The sequence below is a fragment of the Panthera onca genome, chromosome B1 (assembly GCF_046562875.1).
Source record: "Panthera onca isolate mPanOnc1 chromosome B1, mPanOnc1 haplotype 2, whole genome shotgun sequence".
Lineage (NCBI taxonomy): Eukaryota > Metazoa > Chordata > Mammalia > Carnivora > Felidae > Panthera > Panthera onca.
The window spans coordinates 118881581-118899985 of NC_138342.1; the positions used below are offsets into that span (position 1 = coordinate 118881581).

At 43.5% G+C, this 18405-nt stretch overlaps 1 protein-coding gene across 2 annotated transcripts in view; it reads right to left on the bottom strand.

Annotated features, from left to right (window-relative positions):
* The window catches only part of MAML3 (mastermind like transcriptional coactivator 3), a 411434-nt gene that overhangs the window by 247365 nt on the left and 145664 nt on the right, over positions 1-18405 (bottom strand). The gene's annotated exons all lie outside the window — the stretch shown is intronic.

The window sequence follows — 18405 nt, forward strand, 5'->3', positions numbered from 1 at the left end:
TTTAGTTGTCACAGCTGTGGAGGCGGTGCTACACACATCTAGTAGACGGAATCCGGGGATACTGCTAAACATCCTACAAATACACAGGGCAGCCCACACAACCAAAAAATTATCTGATCCAAAATATCATAGCGCTGAGGATGAGAAAGCCTGCTCTAAATTAACTCTGAGAGGTCACCAAATTATGAAAAAGTAGTAACACCTTTAGTCTACGTGTGCCGTTCACAAAAGACTAAGTGGCAAAGTCAGAACCTGTAACTTGCGTTGTTTAGAAACGCAGTCAGGCCCTGCTTTGGAACGTTCTGTCCCTATTGGTCATGGTAATTAGGAACATTGAGATTAAATCTCCAGATAAGCATTAAAAAGACGTTCTATGCATTCTTCTGTTTCTGCACAGAAGTTCAGGGAAATTCATAATCACAGAATCAGGGAACACCAAAGCTGAAAGAGACCTCAGAGGTTATTATGACAAACACTCTCACTTATCCAGTGGGGGTGAGAGGGTGGGGCGGGGTGGGGATGGGCGGTGAGGTCAGGGGACTTGCTTCCGGGACTACACCTGGTTAGTGTACAGCTGGGCCTGAAACTCACCCTCGACCCTCAGGTTGGTGCTCCTTCTACTTCAGTCAGAAGCAGACATGGAAAATGGCGCCTGAGACGGCCACAAAGAAATCCTGGGACTAGAGTCTACCTCCTGATTTCAACCTCAAAGCCATTAAGCTAATAAGGAGATTCGTGGTGTGCTGTGCTCTTCACCTTTGGGAGGGGCGAGCCACCCAAGCAGGCAAGGATTCAACGCCAACTCTGGCTGCACACCTCTCCCCAGGTCCAGCCGGCATTAGCCAGGACCTCTCAAGGGGGCCTGTTAACAGGGAAGAAGAGTCTCAACAGCTGGCAGGGACATCTCTAGTGCCAATTCTTTGAGAAAGTCCTACCAAAAAATGAAGATCTAGAAATGCTTTCAAAACAAGTGGCATAGGATGGCCTCCCTGCTCTTTCTCCTCCTAGATAAGGGGCAGTGTGCACCCTCACCACATCCTGCAGATGCTTCCCAGGACTTCCTAACACCAACCACATCATAATAAGAAAGAAGAGAACACACAACGACACCAGGCGTTTGTGACGTCCTCTCTCCCTGGGGTTGCCAGTCTAGGCCCTGGTGGGCTGTCAGAGAACCCTGGGTCTCTTCCTGCATCTCTGTTCCCGATCCGCTCATGGTGGCTCCTCTGGCTTCCCGTGGATGCCGCCCCTCCCAGAGACCTTACCCATCAGGCTGCCCCCTTCCAGCTGCCGCCACCTGGCCTTTCCCAGCAGAACCGGCTGTCGAGCAGGAAGCAAATATGTCACCTCTCCATTCCAGATGGCACTGATACAAGTACACATTCCCCTTTCCTTTTCAGAGTGTTTTATGACGAGTTACTTGTAGAGAAACTGACAAGAACAGAGCAACAAACCTTCCTGTGTGGTATTAGTGAATCCTATCAGCCACCGTTTATTAAACATCTTGTAGGTGTCTGGCCTTGTGTTAGATGTTCTTTCTGCATTATCTCTGAACCTTTCACCAACCCCAGAAGGTAGGTATTCTTACTTCCATTCTAAAGGTGAAGGAACCAAGGATTTCAGGCCACAACAGAGCCAGTAAATCAAATTTTAAAACATTTTCGTCTAAGTTACCTCTTTCTTCAACATGATGTAGGGTCTAGACTTGCCTGGCTCACAGTTCCATCCTTAGACCTTTTCCTCCATGTTCACTTGAACATGCCTTCTCCCATTTTGTGCCCAGAGGCAGAGCTCATCAGTCCTCCCCTCTGAGGCACCCACCGCCTCCACCTTCCTGTCTTCCCCATCTCCAAGCCCCTTCCACGTTTCCACGATGGTGTTCTCCACCCGCCGCCTTAGCTCCATCCAGGCCCAGCCACTAACAGCTGGATTTGTGGTTTTCTAGAGCAATCACCGTTAGTAAGTGGGTCTGAGACTATCCCACTGTCCCACATGGGGTCTGGGTGGGTATGGACAGAGTCTCGGCATGACTGGGCATCAAGCTGTAGTTTCCCTGGACTATCCTACTCTCTGCTTGGCTGGCCGGCTTGCAGCGTTTTGGGCAAATATTTCCCCAACCATTCAGTTTCCTATAGAACCTGATCTCAGCCCTGACACTTAGCTGCTTGTCTGGAGGCTGGTTCCTACCTGCCTCTTTATGCTGGGCATAGAGCCCAGCTCTTGGATCCTTTACCTCATCGTGAAGGGCCTTTTTGGCTTTACAACCTCTATACCCATAGATAACAAAGACTGTTTCTACCCTCAGAATGAGATGGCACACTCCAGGCTTCTTCCTTGAAGACGCCTTCTCCCTGTGCCTCCTACCCCCTCCCCTCCCCTCCTTTGGCCATTAGCACAGCCTTCTTTTGACTTCATTTTATCCCAGTCTCTGAAGCGTGGGGAGGGCCTCTGGCCAGCCTCCATTCCTGGTTGAGACTCAGGCTACTTCATCCTTCGGATAGGAGAACATATCAGAAAGCCAAACAAACACCATGGGCCACAGTCTACCCACCCCCTAAATCCCAGTAATTTAGAAAGACTTACAGAGGTGCCTTTAGTCTGATAATAGAATAAGTAGTCCAAATCAAGAGTCACCTGACTCGGTGGGGGGTGGGGGTGGGAATTCATTATCCATTCAACAAATAATTACTGAGGGGCTCCTCTGTAGCCAGCACTGGTCCTGGTATGTGGTTCTGGGCATCAGCAGTGAACCAGGCAGCTGAGGCTCCTCCTTCAAACAACTCACACTCTGCTGCAGGAAGACAGGCAATAAATGAATAAACAAATGAGAAAACAACCGTTGGTGGTAAGCCTCATGCAGAAAAGTGAAATAGGGGAATGTGATAAAGAGAGAATGGCGTAGTCAGAGAAGTCTCCCTGGTGGGTGATCCTCAGCTGAGATCCGAATGACAAGAAGAAATCCAAGCAAAAGTCCAGGGCTGGGAATAGAAAAAAGGTCCGTGTTGTTTTTTTTTTTTTAAATAACCTTTCATTTAGAATTGTGTATTCGTTTGCTCGGGCTGCTGGAGCAAAATACCACAGACTGAGTGGCTTAAACAATAGAAATGTAATTTCTCACAGGTCTGGAGGCTGGAGGTCCAAGATCAATGTCATTAAGGGCTGGGTTCTTCTGAGGACCCTTTCCCTGGCATGCAGATATCTGGCTATTCTCTTGCTGTCTTCTCACACAGTTGTTCCTTGTGCGTGTGTACCCCCGGTGCCTCTTCCTTTTCTTACAGGAACTGCAGTCATAGTGGTTTAGGACCCTACCCTCATGGCCTCATTTTAACTTACTCAGTGACCTTATCTCCAAATCTTGTTCTATTCTGAGGAATGGGGGATTGGGACTTCAACACATGAATTCTGGGGAAGGAAGGAGAGGGACAGTCAGTTCGAAGAGTTTTAAATTTACAGAAAAGTTGCAAAGATGTAGTACAGAGAGTCCCCATATACTCTACACCCAGTGTCCTCTGTTATTTGTATCGGGCTGGTACGTTTATCACATCTAATTGTGGACTGGTGTGGACACATTACTATGGACCAGAATTAACACTTTATTCATATTTCCTTAGTTTTTACCTCACGTCATTTTTCTGTTCCGAGATCCCACCCAGGATATCATAGTCCATTCCGTCATTATGTCTCCTTTGGCTCCTCAAAGGCATGACAGTTGCTCGGACTTTTCCTTGTTTTTGAAAACCAGTTTGGAGAAGACTAGTCAGCTATATGGGGAGGACTAACCGGCTTACAGAACGCCTCTCACTCGGGATTTGTCTGATGTTGTTCTCATGGCTATGCTGGTGTTACAGGTTTTGGGGAGGAAGTCCACAAAAGTGAAGCGTCATTCTCATCACATCATATCAAGGGTGCATGATATCAACATGATTTACCACTGTTGATATGAACTTAATCATCTGAGGCAGTGTCTGCCAGCTTTCCTCACTGTAACGTTATTCTTTTTTCCTCCTCACCACATTTTCTGCTTTAGGGAAAAGTCACTATGTGACTATGGGAGCACGTTCAGGAGTAGGAAATTGTGCTCCACCTCTCTGATGGCCGAGTAATGTACATATATTATTTGAAATTCTTCTGTGTGGGAGATTTGTCATCCTCTCCATTTATTTACTTATTCAATAATTTATTTATATCAGCATGGACTCATGGATGTTTATTTATACTTTGGGTTATAATCCAATGCTACTTTATTTATTTTGTTGCTCAGATTGTTTCAGTGTTGGCCACTGAGAGGTCTTTCGGTTGGCTCCTGTGTCCCTTTGGCAGGCTCCCATTACTGTTGGCGGGGAAGCGGGGGGAGGTTTGAGTACTTCCTTACTTCTTGCCATTATAAGATTCTCCAGGCTCATCTTCTATACTTCTGGCTCCAGCCCTATAATCAGCCATTTTTTCAAGAAGCCCAGATTCCTCTTACCGGAGAATGGCACGAGAAAGCAAGAGCTGGGCAGTAGATGTGTTCATTGTCCCTGGGATGTCGTTTCTAGGTCCTCTGTGAGTAGTAATCTGTGTATACACTCACAATTGTAAATATTTCTATTTGTATCCAAATGTAACTATATTAAATTGTTCATACTTACATGAACAGGAGTTGAAATTAATGTCTCCAATGCTAGTCGATTACCCGAAGGATCATTCTAGTCTTCTCTCCTTGTTTTGCCATTAACACCCCACTTCTCAACAGTTAGAAAACTGCCTCCCACAATCCACCATCCATTTACTCGGTTGTTCAATTTCTTTTTTTTTTTTTTTTTAATTTTATGTTTATTTATTTTTGAGACAGAGAGAGACAGAGCATGAACAGGGGAGGGTCAGAGAGAGAGGGAGACAGAATCTGAAACAGGCTCCGGGCACCGAGCTGTCAGCACAGAGCCCGATGCGGGGCTCGAACCCACGGACTGTGAGATCATGACCTGGGCTGAAGTCGGACGCTCAACCGACTGAGCCACCCAGGCGCCCCCGGTTGTTCAATTTCAATATCCATTACAGTTGTTTCAGAATTGTTAATCTGTACCTTCCACAGGAAAAAAACTATCAGTTAGAGAACAGTGCTTATGTATGGCTCCTTTTGCCTTGAGTTTTGCAGGCCCTACTTATTTCTAAAGCTACACAGGTCAGCACCTTTGTTCCCCACTCTCTTCAATGAAGCTATTTCATATATATGTAGTAGATTTCTCTGTCAAAATTTGCATTCTATCTAGTATCTTCTGATTCCCCAAAAATACATTTTTTTTAATTTAAAAAAAAATTTTTTTTTTTAACATTTATTTATTTTTGAGACAGAGAGAGACACAGCATTAACGAGGGAGGGGCAGAGAGAGAGGGAGACACAGAATCTGAAGCAAGCTCCAGGCTCTGAGCCATCAGCCCAGAGCCCGACGCGGGGCTCGAACTCGCGGACCGAGAGATCGTGACCTAAGATGAAGTCGGACGCTTAACCGACTGAGCCACCCAGGCGCCCCCCAAAAATACATTTTTAAAGTTTGTATACAGTAAGGTTCACACTTTGTACCGTAAAGTTCAATCAGTTTTGATAAATGCAGTGTCATGTTTCATCATTGTAGTATCATAAAGAATAGTTTCACCACCCTAAAAACTCCCCTGTGCTTCACCTATTCAACCCTCCTGTTCCCTCCAATACCTGGCAGCCACTGTTCTGTTTATCTCTATAGTTTTGCCTTTTACAGAATGTCATAAAAATAGAATCCCACAATATGGAGCTTTTTCAGCAGCATGAACACCAATGTTTTTATAGAGAGGTGATGGCCAACACTGTTCAACATTGCTGAGTGGTAAATAAGTACAGAAGAGTGACAGGTACCAGCATACTACAGGCTAGGTCTAGACATTTCCAGCAATAGAGCTGAACTTACTGGCAGCTATTTTAGTTCTCAATGTGACCGACTCGAGTGTGAGAAGAGGGCTGTAACACCAAGGGGAATCTTACCACGGAGCAGAGCTCTGGAGAAGGAAAGATCACATTTCAAAGATCCCCAAACATCACATGTTGGGTAACAGGCTGAAGGATGAGCCAATACTCCGCAACAGTTTAAGTCTCGTAGCATGCAATAAAAGGTCAGTGCTTTTAGATGTGCTTAAACTATTTATCTGAGCTAAAATGGATTGTGATCAACAGTGAAACATGCCCAATTAACTTGGGAATCACTTAAACCAGCTGTCTATGTCGTTTCGCTAAGAAGCCCCAAATGAAGAATGCATATGCATAAGAATTAAGATTCTGTGCTGTCTAGAAATCACCACGTGTAGGTAGGTGCCCACCGAAAGCCTCATCTCGGGGCAGGACCCACATGTCCATATTTGCCCTGGCTTGTGGGGAATTAGCTAGACTTCCACCATGTGCCACAGATGCCAAGGAGGATGCAAGAAACGAAGAAAAAACACCCAAAGAGGCAACAAAGGTCTCCACTGAGACCCTTACAACAATTTCTTTCTGTAAATTTTGGAATACAAGCTCTTAAAGATGGGCTACGCAAATAGACCAGATCTCCTTGCCATCTCTAATATGATACTTTCTCCTGCTCTTCTCAGTCTCATTCCCGCTGGCTTCCCAAGTTCACTGGGGGACCTATTAGCACCAATCATGTTGTTCCTCCAGCTCTACTGAAAGCGGTATCAGGAGGAGCAGGGCAGCAGACCAACACTTTCGTCCATGGCTCTCATCTTCCCCCCATAGATGGCTAGGTACAAACTGCTTTTTCTGCTTTTGGTGACAGACAATATTATCTCTTGGCATCTGAGTATATCACATGTAACAGTCACTTATTTATTCGTCTCTCGGCTGACCTCCTTCTCCTTCTCTTGGGTCCCCTTGCATTGAGTATCAAAGTTCCTTAGTGTACTATTAGGGACAGGCATAGTCGCCAAGATCCAAGGAGAAAACATCTTGGAAGGAAGCTGAGAAAATTGTGTATCCACTGAATGTCTACTTTTTTTTTTTTAATAACGACTTTTAGTCATCATCAGTGGATTAAACACACACACGCACACACGCACACAACTGATTAGTTCTGGTTGTTATTCATTATTCTCCCACTTTTTGTTTCTAAAAAAATCTGCATTACAAACAACCCTCCAGGATCTTATTCCAATCAACCTATCTCAAGTCTTACAATTAATATTCCTAATACAACCACTATGCCATTCGACTTTTTTTTTTAAAGCAACAAAAACCAATGCCAACGAATCACGAATCTCCATGAAAAGAGGGCCAAAGAGGTTAACTGCAGAGTGAATTTGACATTGCAAAGCAAGAACCTCCCCTGCGCTTCTCTGTTCAGCAAAGCTGGCGGTCTGAGCGAACACAGGAAATGCAGTAAACACACAGTAAACTGTACACACAAAGCAGCCATCAGCAATTTGCCTGGTGGGGTCGGATAGCATGTGGCTGATAGGTCTCAGGAGATGAGAAACAAACAGCCATGATGGATTAAGTGATTGCTATTGGCTGTGTGCTTGCCCTGAATATTTCACCATGGACAGTAATCAATTACTAGAGACCAGTAATGATACCAATCAAATGCACTTAGCACCTCTGCACTATCAACCTGAGGGTTGCCGAACTGCCAGTTTGAAAGGCTTAAGGCTGTGTGAGAAGTGATATGTGAGGTAGCCACTGCGAAGACTTTAGATCAGGGGAAGCAGGCTTTTTTCCCCTCTTCGCGTTAAAAAGATAAATGGAGAAATTAGCCATTCACCTGCCCTGCATTAAGGTTTCTTTTAAAACAAGCAATAGTCTCCCTCTCCCTCTTTCCCAAGGGGATGACCGTTTATAAATATTTTGGCATAATTTGAAGTCTCCTGGTCAGCAGTTTCATGTGAGCAAACAGCCTCAAAGAAAATGACGGAAGAGAAGCTGTGGTAAAGCAGAAAGACGGCTAACCTATTGCTTCTGATTACCACCAGTCACCATCGAGTTCTGATGCTATGATGTCATTCCCTGTCTTTTTCTTCTGTGGTGGGAATGCCGTGCATCATCCTGTATGTCCAGAATGCCCTGGCCTAGCATGCTGTTCTTTATGGTGTCCATGAGAAGTTGAAAAAGAAAGGAGTCTGTCTGGGTTTCCAGCATGTCAAAATAGAAGTCAGTCCCACCTCTTCTTGGGTTTAGGCATCCTGTCGTCTCCCTTCACAGGCATCTTCATGTATAATCTGGGAGTTCTCAGGAAGAAACACAGAGCTGTAAGTTTGCAGAATCTTGTCTAACCCTGGGTTTCTGGTGCTCTCTCTTCTGTTGCCTGTTAGTTCAGTTCCAGTCTGTAGTGAAACAGTGGCCTGCCCCACACTTACTACTTTGACGGACCTTTTGCTTTAACAATAACGAGAACTAATCAAAAGGGGGTGTGGAGGGAGCCTCCGAAGAATTGTCCCACACTTCATTCTTGAGGTTTATTTTTGCTGCGTTTTAACAGTTTTTTCCAGGTAAGTATAAATTCCCTTTTCATGAGCTGGAGAGAACGAAAAAGACTAAGTCGATGGAAGGCTTCCATTAAACTGTTGTTTAGCAATCACTTTGGCTCTTTGGCTGTCCTGGCTTAAACTTACACAAGACAGGGTAGGAAAGGACACAAGAGAACATTTTAGGATGGTGGAAATAGTCTGTATCCTAAATGGGGTGGTGGTTACACGAGTGCATACATTTGTCAAGGCTCAAACTGCACGCTTAAAATCGGTGCACTTGTTGTATGTAAATTTTATCTCAATAAAATTGGGTTAAAAACTCCTAACAAGCAACTTGTAGCTAACAAGACAGATCCTCAGATGGGGAAGTGAGATAAATATGTCCTTATCTTACCCCTGTTGAATGGGGTGATTTTTTCAATACAACACATTCTGAGAATCGCCCCACTCTGTGCACGGAGCAGCAGTGCAAAATCCCAGGGTGTGCTCACTGTTCAACCGTGCCTCCTCTCAGAGGCAGCTGTCTGTACGGATCGACTATACTGCAAGCTGCCTCGGTTGGCAGGACTGCCCCCTCCCCCTCCCCAGAGATTTATGAACTCTTCCCATCCAGGAGCACAACCCAGAGTAGGGCTCTGGACGGGAGAGAAGCAAAAATCTCGGCCAAGGACACAAATCTCTCAGAACCAACAGAGGTGCTGCCCTCCAGTAAAAGAACGTTCTGAATGGATTCATTCATGTCCCATTATCAAGATTGTTCCTAATAATATGCGCCACCTTACCTATGCCACAAGGGCATTGTTAGAATTAATGAAATAATGAGGCCTCTGGAGTACTTCCCCAGTGAGAATGCCAGGAGAATCAGAACCATCAGCCTCCCCCAAGCACGAATTCAAGGACGAAATCTTTCTGATGGCTTTAGCTGCCTTCTTGCTCTCTCTCCCCATTACGGTATCTCTATTATGCAAACATGGACAAGGATTTGGTTGAACTTGTCACTCAGGTGTGTAATTCTTCAGCTGCACCCTCTGCGCTCTGGGATGCTGTTACACATCTGTGAGTCATGGACCCCACAGACCTCACTGTGAAACCCAGACATTCCGCCCCGTTCCTGACCCAGCAGCATCACCAAGTGACCTGTGATAAGCTTCTTCCTTACATATTCTGGTTATCCTTCTACCCAGCATTGGGTACTCTTTTCCTCCGGAAGACCATGGTCATGCCACAGCCTTTAGAGGAATGGATAAGAGCAGGAAACATGTAAACCTGTTAATGCTGTAACTGGCATTTTCCCAGTTTTGTTTATCTAGCCCCTGCCCTTAGCACCACTGCTCCCTCCCTACTTTTTCACACTTTTTCAGAGTCGAAAGTACTGTTGACTACAACTGCTATAGTTATAGGAGTAACCAGTCTCACTACACAGAAATCATAATATTTACTTATCTGGACAGACCTAAAAATCACATGTAATAAAAAAAAATCTGGGGGTGCCTTGGTGGCTCAGTCGCTTAAGAGTATGACTCAATCTCAGTTCAGGTGGTGATCTCACAGTTCATGAGTTTGAGCCCCCTTTGGGCTCCATGCTGAGAGCGCGGGGCCTGCTTGGGATTCTCTCTCTCCCTCTTTCTACCCCTCCCTCGATCGTGCTCTCTCTCAAATAAATAAATAAACATTAAAAACATCTGGTCACCACACTATTTCTAATGCTTGTGAATCACATGTGCTAAAAATATAACTTTAGTAAGAATATTTACTAAGTTAAAATGTAATATTAAGATAATATTGGGGCTCCTGAGTGGCTCAGTCGGTTAAGCGACTGACTTCGGCTCAGGTCATGATCTCACAGTTTGTGAGTTCGAGCCCCGCGCTGGGCTCTGTGCTGACAGCTCGGAGTCTGGAGCCTGCTTTGGATTCTGTGTTTCCCCTCTCTCTGCCCCTCCCATGTTCATGCTCTATCTCTGTCTCTCAATGATAAATAAATGTTAAAAAATTAAAAAAAAATAATATTATAATCAATTCATAAATATTTACAACATAAATCTTGTCCTTGAAAATAATATTATTGGAGGTTTAAAACGCAAGGGTTTATTTCTGGATTCTCATTTCTGTTCCATGTGTCCATCCTTGCACCAACAGTGTATCTTCTTAAATACTCTGACTTTACAGTACATTTTTTTTTTTAAGTTCATTTACTTTGAGAGAAAATGGGGAGGGGGAGAGAACAGGAAAGAGAGAGAATCCTAAGCAGGCTCTGCACTGACAGTGCAGATCCCAGTGTGGGGCTCAAACTCACAAACCAGTGAGATCACGACTGGAGCTAAAACCAAGAGTCAGATGCTTAACTGACTGAGCCACCCAGGTAACCTCCACCCTTTTTTTCTTTTTTAAGTTTATTTATTTTGAGAGAGAGAGAGAGAGAGAGCAGAGGAGCAGAGAGACAGGAAGAGAGAGTACATTTTAAAATACTACATGGATATTATCTGTTCACCCTTTTCAAAACTCTTTTAGCTATTATAGGTCCATTTCATTTCCCTATACATTTGAGGGCCAGCTTGTCAATTTCTACCAAAAAATCCAGCCGAAATTTTCACATAGGGATTGCACTAAATTTGGGGGAGAATTGCTATCTTGACAACAGCTTTCCAATACATGAACTGGAATGTCTCTCCATTTATTAAGATATTTAATTTCTTTTAGCCGTATATGATAGTTTTCAGTGTACAAGTCTTATACCTCTAATAACTTTATTTCTAAGACTTTCCTTTTTCAGATACTAGTGGGAATAGCATCACTTAATTTAATTTTCAGATTGTTTATTACTTATAACAGAAATGGAATGTTTTTGTATATTAATCTCATACCCTGCCACCTTCTTGAACTCATTTATTAGTTCTAATAGTGTGTGTGTGTGTGTGTGTGTGTGTGTGTGTGTGGACTTCTTGGGATTTTCTACATATGCAATAAAGTCACCTGCAAATAAACTTTTCATTCTTGATGTTTTTATTTTACTTTTGCCTTGTGGCACCGTCTATAACTTCTGGTATAATACTGAATGGAAGTGGCAAGAACTAACATCCATGCCTTATTCCCTGTCTTAGTGGGAAAGTATCTTATCCTTCACCATTATGCATTATGACAGCTGTAGGGTTTTTGTAGATGCCCTTTATCAGGTTGAGGAAGCTCTCTGCTATTCCTAGCTTGTTGAGAGTTCCTATCACGGGTAGATGTTGGATTTTGTCAAATGGTTTTTTTCAGCATCTACTGAGATTAAAAATGTGGATTTTGTCTTTTATTCTATTAATGTGGTATATTACATTAATTAATTTTCAGACCCTAAGCAAACCTTACATTAATAGAACACTTAGTTTCTACTGACTGCTTCGATTCCTGAGTAGGGGTCTCTTCTTTCTTTGCGTATCCCGTAATATTTTGCTTAAAAAGGACATTAGAGATGCATACATTGTAGTAATTCTGAGTTGTAATATTCCCCTCCCACCCCTGAGGCTGGTGGTTGTTTCTGTTTCTGTTCATTTCTTTAGCTGTTTAGTAATTTGCCTGGATTAATTCTGTGAAATCTATGTCCCCTGCAGTGTGAGGTCACTGATGACTCTTCTCAGTTTTGTTTTTTAATTCCTGTTTTTATTTTTAATCCTGGTTTTTCTAGGAGTGCCTGAGTGGCTCAGTCAGTTAAGCTTCCAAGTCTTGATTCTGGCTTAGGTCATGAGATCAAGCCCTACATTGGGCTCCATGCTGGGCATGGAGCCTGCTTAAGATTCTGTTTCCCTCTCCCTCTACCCCTCTCCCCACCCCAGCTCAAGTGCTCGCTCTCTCTCTCTCTCTCTCTCTCTCTCTCTAAAACAAAAGACAACAAAACAAAACAAAAGCAAACACAAAAACCAGGTCTTCTAGTTGTCACCCCTGTGTCTGCACAGCTGAATGATTGGTCAGCGCTTTGACAGAGATTGTGATCAAACACTTCAAGCCAGTAAAACTTCCATTCTCAGTGGATGGATCTGCTTGTAGGTAGAGGAGCACACTCAAAGTTCAGGCCCTTTTCAAGAGGGTCTCCGCCTTTGCTCTCCACTGGGCCCTTCCATGTTTCCTCTATGCATGTGCCTCAGCCTCAGGAGTGGCCAGAAATGTGTGGATAACTTGGGCCCTCTGTTGTCTGCTGCCTAGAAGTATGCTTACCCCAACTATTTCTGCGACCGAGAATAAAAGTGCCACTGGCCTCTCCAATCCCCTGTCACCAAGATCATTATGTCCACCAGCAATGCCACTGGTCGCGAGCCCACCTTTCCAAATCAAGTGAGTTCTCAGCAGCAGCAGGAGCAACCCGCCAGACCTTATGAACTGTGGTCTCCCTACCCCAAAACCTCCGTGACAACCAAGCTGGGCAAGGGATGGGTGCAGCCCCAGGCAAGAATTCCAACTGCCACTATTCTTAACAGAAGTTCAGCAGATTTTCTAGTATAAACATTTCTCAGATTGTTTCATGCCTTTATTCAATTTCCAGAGCGCTGAAGTGATTGTTTTTGTTCATGTTGTCCAACTTCATATTTGCTTTTTTAAAGAGAGGATTTGTTGACCTCCTTACTTGCCCATGGCCAAAAGTCCCGCCCCGTGATTTATTTTTAAATGCTGTGGGTACTATGCAGAAATTTGGCACTCCAGATTATTTATATCCCATCCAATAGGATTTTTATAGTGTCAAATGTTATATAGTTCTTTGTAGGTCTGATAAAACATTTATCTTTCCAAGTGAATAAGGCCCAACTTGAAACTGTGGAATAAAAACACAATTATTAAAGGTTTAAGTCAAACTACTTGGAGGCCCGTTCTGGATAGACAGCAGAAACTCAGTAAATGACCTTTGATTCATTGATGTGGGTTACCGCCTTTATTTTAAGGAAAATGTGCTCATTTCTCCCCATTTTTGTGATATTTCTACCCTCTACGTTTCACCAACCATCTATACCAAATGCCATACGAAGGATATAATTAAAGATCACTTTTTTAAAACTCCCCTAAAAACATCCAATCATAGCTACATTTTACTTTTTTGCATCATCTGCTTCTTGAAAGTCACGGTGGGTTTTCCAGCTAATCTCAAGCAAGTATCTGATTGAGATGTTGTTAATGTTAAACGGCAATATCACTTGATTAATATATTAAAACTGTCATGGTCATCTTCATTTACCTCAATAAAGACTGTTCATTATTTTCAATGGCTCTTTATTGCTTTATATCTGAAATTATGAGATAAAAAAAGCCAGCAAAGCAGTAGAAGATCCATAACCTCTATCCCCCTATCTCTGAAGGAAAAAAAAAAAAAAAAAACACACAGCACTTCTTATGGCATGATTCAACCTGGGAATAAAAACAGCTTTGCCAACATCAACGAAAACTCACCACAGCTGGTAAAGTTAAAATCAATACCAGCCCTTTATTTTTTTTTTTTAATTTTTTTTTTAATGTTTATTTATTTTTGACAGAGAGAGAGACAGAACATGAGCAGGGGAGGGGCAGAGAGAGAGGGAGACACAGAATCGAAAGTAGGCTCCAGGCTCTGAGCTGCCAGCACAGAGCCCGATGCGGGGCTCGAACTCACAGACCGCAAGATCATGACCTGAGCCGAAGTTGGACGCTCAACCGACTGAGCCACCCAGGTGCCCCAATACCAGCCCTTTAAAGGAACATAAACATATTTGCCTGAGATCATGTAACGAATTGGTACAACCAGAAAAGTAGACCAGAAGGCCTGTCTTGTAACCCTATATTCCAGTCTCCCTCTACTTCCATCAAAACTGAATGATACGGGCCAGTTACCCAAAGCTTTGTCCCTGCCTCCCTTCTGTTTGAGAATTTTCTTCCTAAAAAAGAACTACGACGGTGTAGAGGAGGACAGAGATTGGTTCACTGATCCAGCTGTGTTAACGGTATCCTCAATGGAAAAAGAACAGAGAATTAAAAGATTTGGCCTTCTTTTCCTTCAAAGGCAACGCGAGTATGATCAGAAAACCAAATCTCAAATAAACTAACAAAACACAGACCGATTTTGCTGTTTCATCCCAGAACGGAATAGGTGTGTGCTAAATTTGCAACATACCATTCCAATTTTCTCCATGAGCAGTTGCAGTTTTAGCTACCATCAGTTCTTACCATGTTAAAACACATTTTCCAAGCCTCTTCTCTATAATGAAACCACTCTGAAGGTTCCAAATTGCTTTCTCATGGGGGATGTTATCCCATACATCCTGATAACTGTTCTAATACTCATTTAAGGAAGGTAGGGAGCAGGTATTAAACTTCCAGTGAGAGGAAACCCAAGCGCTTAAAAGATGCACCCGCGAGGTCTCAGAGTTCCTCACTAGCAAAGTGACAAGTCAAAGTCGCTGAGGTTGGTATAGAGCTGGGCCTAAAAAATTGAGCTGACTCCCTCCTGGGTCATCACCACTTTATATAAGGAATGGGTCAAAATTACAAGTGGAAAGAAAACCAGATGAATACTCTCACCTGTCTACACATCAGTACATGTGCACATGTTGATTCATCAAAGGCTTTATTCTATATGTTAACTAACCCAACAATGTTTCCCAGTTTATCCAGATGATTCTATGAAAACCAGAACAAGTGTTTCCTCATGTACCATAACTTATTTGGATAATGAAATTTATGTTTGCCTTCCAAAAGTTTATCACTATTTAATCATACCCTTGACCTAATAGATGCCGTCAGTCTACAATGGGAGACTTTTCCTTTTCAAAAAAACAAACTAGATTCATATCTGGACTACCATGGCTTTCTCATAGCAACATGGGAAGATGAAAATCACTCAGATGAACCCTCTGGTTTTTTTCTCTACCTGAAATCTGTTCTGTTTAACTTAACAGTACATTTGGAGTAAGTTTAAAATCTGAAAAATTATTCCAGTCGAGGCCTGAAGTGGGACTGCTTTACATAGAAGTAGAAGCAGAAAACACAAATCACGATTTTTAACAAGTCACATTGGGAAAGAGTAAGACCAGTCAACTTCCTCTCCAACTTATTTTCATGACACATTCGTAAATATTCAGAAGACAATAATGACTTCAAATTCCACCAGACTATAGGTTTTAAATACTAGACCAAGTATCAGAAGACCCAAGACTTGTTGTCATTACCACTAATTACTTATTAAGTAGCAACCCTACCCTAATACTGTGACATTAAATGGCTGTCCTTAAGGAGCTTACACTCTGCAGTAGATGATCATGATATTCACACAACACAGAAATCACCACAATAACATGAACACAGTTGTAAGTATCCCTTGATTTGTTTATTAGATATGCTCAAGCCAACTTGGCAGAAAAGAAACTTGTGTGCATTAGAATTCATTTTCCAAGTATACAGCATCCCTTATCCCACAGAAGTCCCAGTGGTCCATTCCCAGTTGTACCAGTCCCTGAGAAAGTACCTGCAGAGCTGGTTGGAGCTGCTCCCACAGAGGCCACTGGACAGCAATGCAGGGTCAAAGCACCCAGCTCCAATGTTGGAATACAGATCCTGGTGTCCACGAGCCCAACCTAATAATACAATTTGACTGGGTCCATGCTTCAGTTTACCCATTCTTTCTCAAAATTCCTCTCTGCAAACTGAAATGAAGATTTAGGCCTCTAGAATTGGAAGGAACTTTGCATGGGAGTCTACAGGAGTTAGTAAGTTTCTAGTGGTGCTGGCATCAGAACTCGATCTCCTGCCCCCAGGCCTGTTCTAGTTTTACCCTGCCACACTAGGTTGGGGTACATTTGGAAATGACACCAGCATTTCTTCTTTGGGAATGTGGATTAGGTCTGGGTTGCCTAGGGGAAAATTCTAGATGGAGCTCCTGGAGTTTTAGATATCCTGGGACGGGAAGTACATAGCGAAAGGGAAGTACAGGGCACACTTGTGTACAAAGGAGAGAAAGCACTAAATGGTGTTGATGGGGTAGCGAATGAGTTGGGCAGCAGTGAAAAGAAAAGAGCAGAACAAACAGGAAAGAGCAGAACAAACAAGAATTGAGGGATGGCTGGGGCCAAGGAACTAATGCCTGTGAGGTCGGTCAAGATGATTCATCTCAAGTAGCTTAGGAAGGCTACAAGAAAGACAAGGCCCAGGCTCACGGGCCCCTCACTTTAAAGTGGGGACAATAATATTTTGCCAGCGACATCTTTCAAAGGGAGCTGAGCTACTCAAGTGTGCCCCTGCAGGAGTCTTGAAGGAGCACCAGATTCAACTCCTAGAGTGGCCACACGCTGACTCTATGTCTGAGGAAACATCCTGACCTCAGTTTCCGTATCTGTAACAATATGGGGTTGGCTCCTTGAATTAAGTCTGTCCCAGCTTTATGATTTCCATATGCAAAGTGCCTCAAGTTCCCCAAGGAAAGTTTTTGTAGGAATTAAAAATGGCATTCAGAGCTCTGTCAACCCAACCATTCTCCCCTCCATGCTCTCCTCCTCAGTACAAGCAAGAGAATCACTTAAAAAGCATTGTAAGCTCCAGGTAATGGGCAGAAGAGAAAGGAGCGACTGTAAATGGGCTCTTTAGACTAAAGCCCCACCAAGCCATTAATGCTTCGCACAAGACGGAATGTGGATTGGTGTGTTTATTTCAGGAGGCTTTCTGAACACTGTACCTGGCTATTTAAATTCACAAGGCGTTCGTCGTCGCATTTCGTTTCTTATTAACACTGCCACCGAAGCCAGGGTACACTGACAGTTGTCTCAATGTCCCAGAATATTGGGGGAGGGGGTGTGGCTCAACAGCACTTTCTTTACTTATTACTGACCTGCCACTTAAGGACTAGCATCACCTCCCCAATCAAGCCCCCACCTCCCCACAGTATTTCTAACTAGAAAATGTTGGTTACCTTAAGAACATATACCTCCCCAATCCACACGGACACCCTGTCCATTTTAAAAGCATCGCATCTTGCTTCTTCACTTCTTTGAAGCTCATCAGAAACCATACCTTTTGAGCATTTACCTCGCCAAAATGTTCTTCAATCACTTGAATCCTAAAACCAGTAAGAGAGGAAGGGGCCTGGGGCAGGGTGGGAGGGGGCAAGACAGAGAGGAGAGAGAGAAAGAAAATGGGATGAGCAGAGGCTGAGGGAGGCCGGCTACGGAGTGACACAGAGCTACCCACCGCAGACAAAGAACACCATGCGACTCGAAGGGAGACAATGAGGGCTCAGAGGAAACGCGGAGCATCCGAGCTGGCAGGCAAGCGCCCGGCGCACCCCCTCCCCAACCCGGAGCTCACTTCTTGCCAGCTGACGGGCTCACAGCAGCTGCTCCACTGTGCAGACACACACACAGTCATTTCCTGGCTAAAAGGATTTCTACCATTTTAATTAGGTTTTTTTTTTTTTTTTTTAAGATAAGAAATAACACCTCTCCGCTGCCACATTCCCCAGATACAGCTGTATGTTTCAACTATCAAAAGAACAAACACTGACTTTGGTTTCTTAAAGAGTTTAGAATTTCTCGTGAAGTAAATAATCTGAAGAGGAAAAGAAGAAGTTCAGCAAAGTAGCTCAAATCTTCCCTCGTTCACAAAAACACAGGCAGAAACGTGTTGATGGTAAGTGCGATGGGGTTTGAGAGACGGGGCTGGTAATGTCGGTAAATTAACCTGATGGCATTACCACCCTTTGTCTTGTTTAGCTTGAGTGATAAGACAATGCAGGGGGGTAGAATTTTTAATACCTCACCTCTACTCTTTCCAAAAAAAGATCTAGAGCAGGTTAATCACTAGTGAGTGATTCCCAGTCATCCTTCCTTGACAGAAAAGGAATTGGGGATTTCACAAGTAATATGTGTAAAATCTTCCTTAACCTAGAAAACATTAGGGGGTAAAAAATCAACTCGGAACTGAGATCTAAAACCAAAACATGGAAAAAGTTAA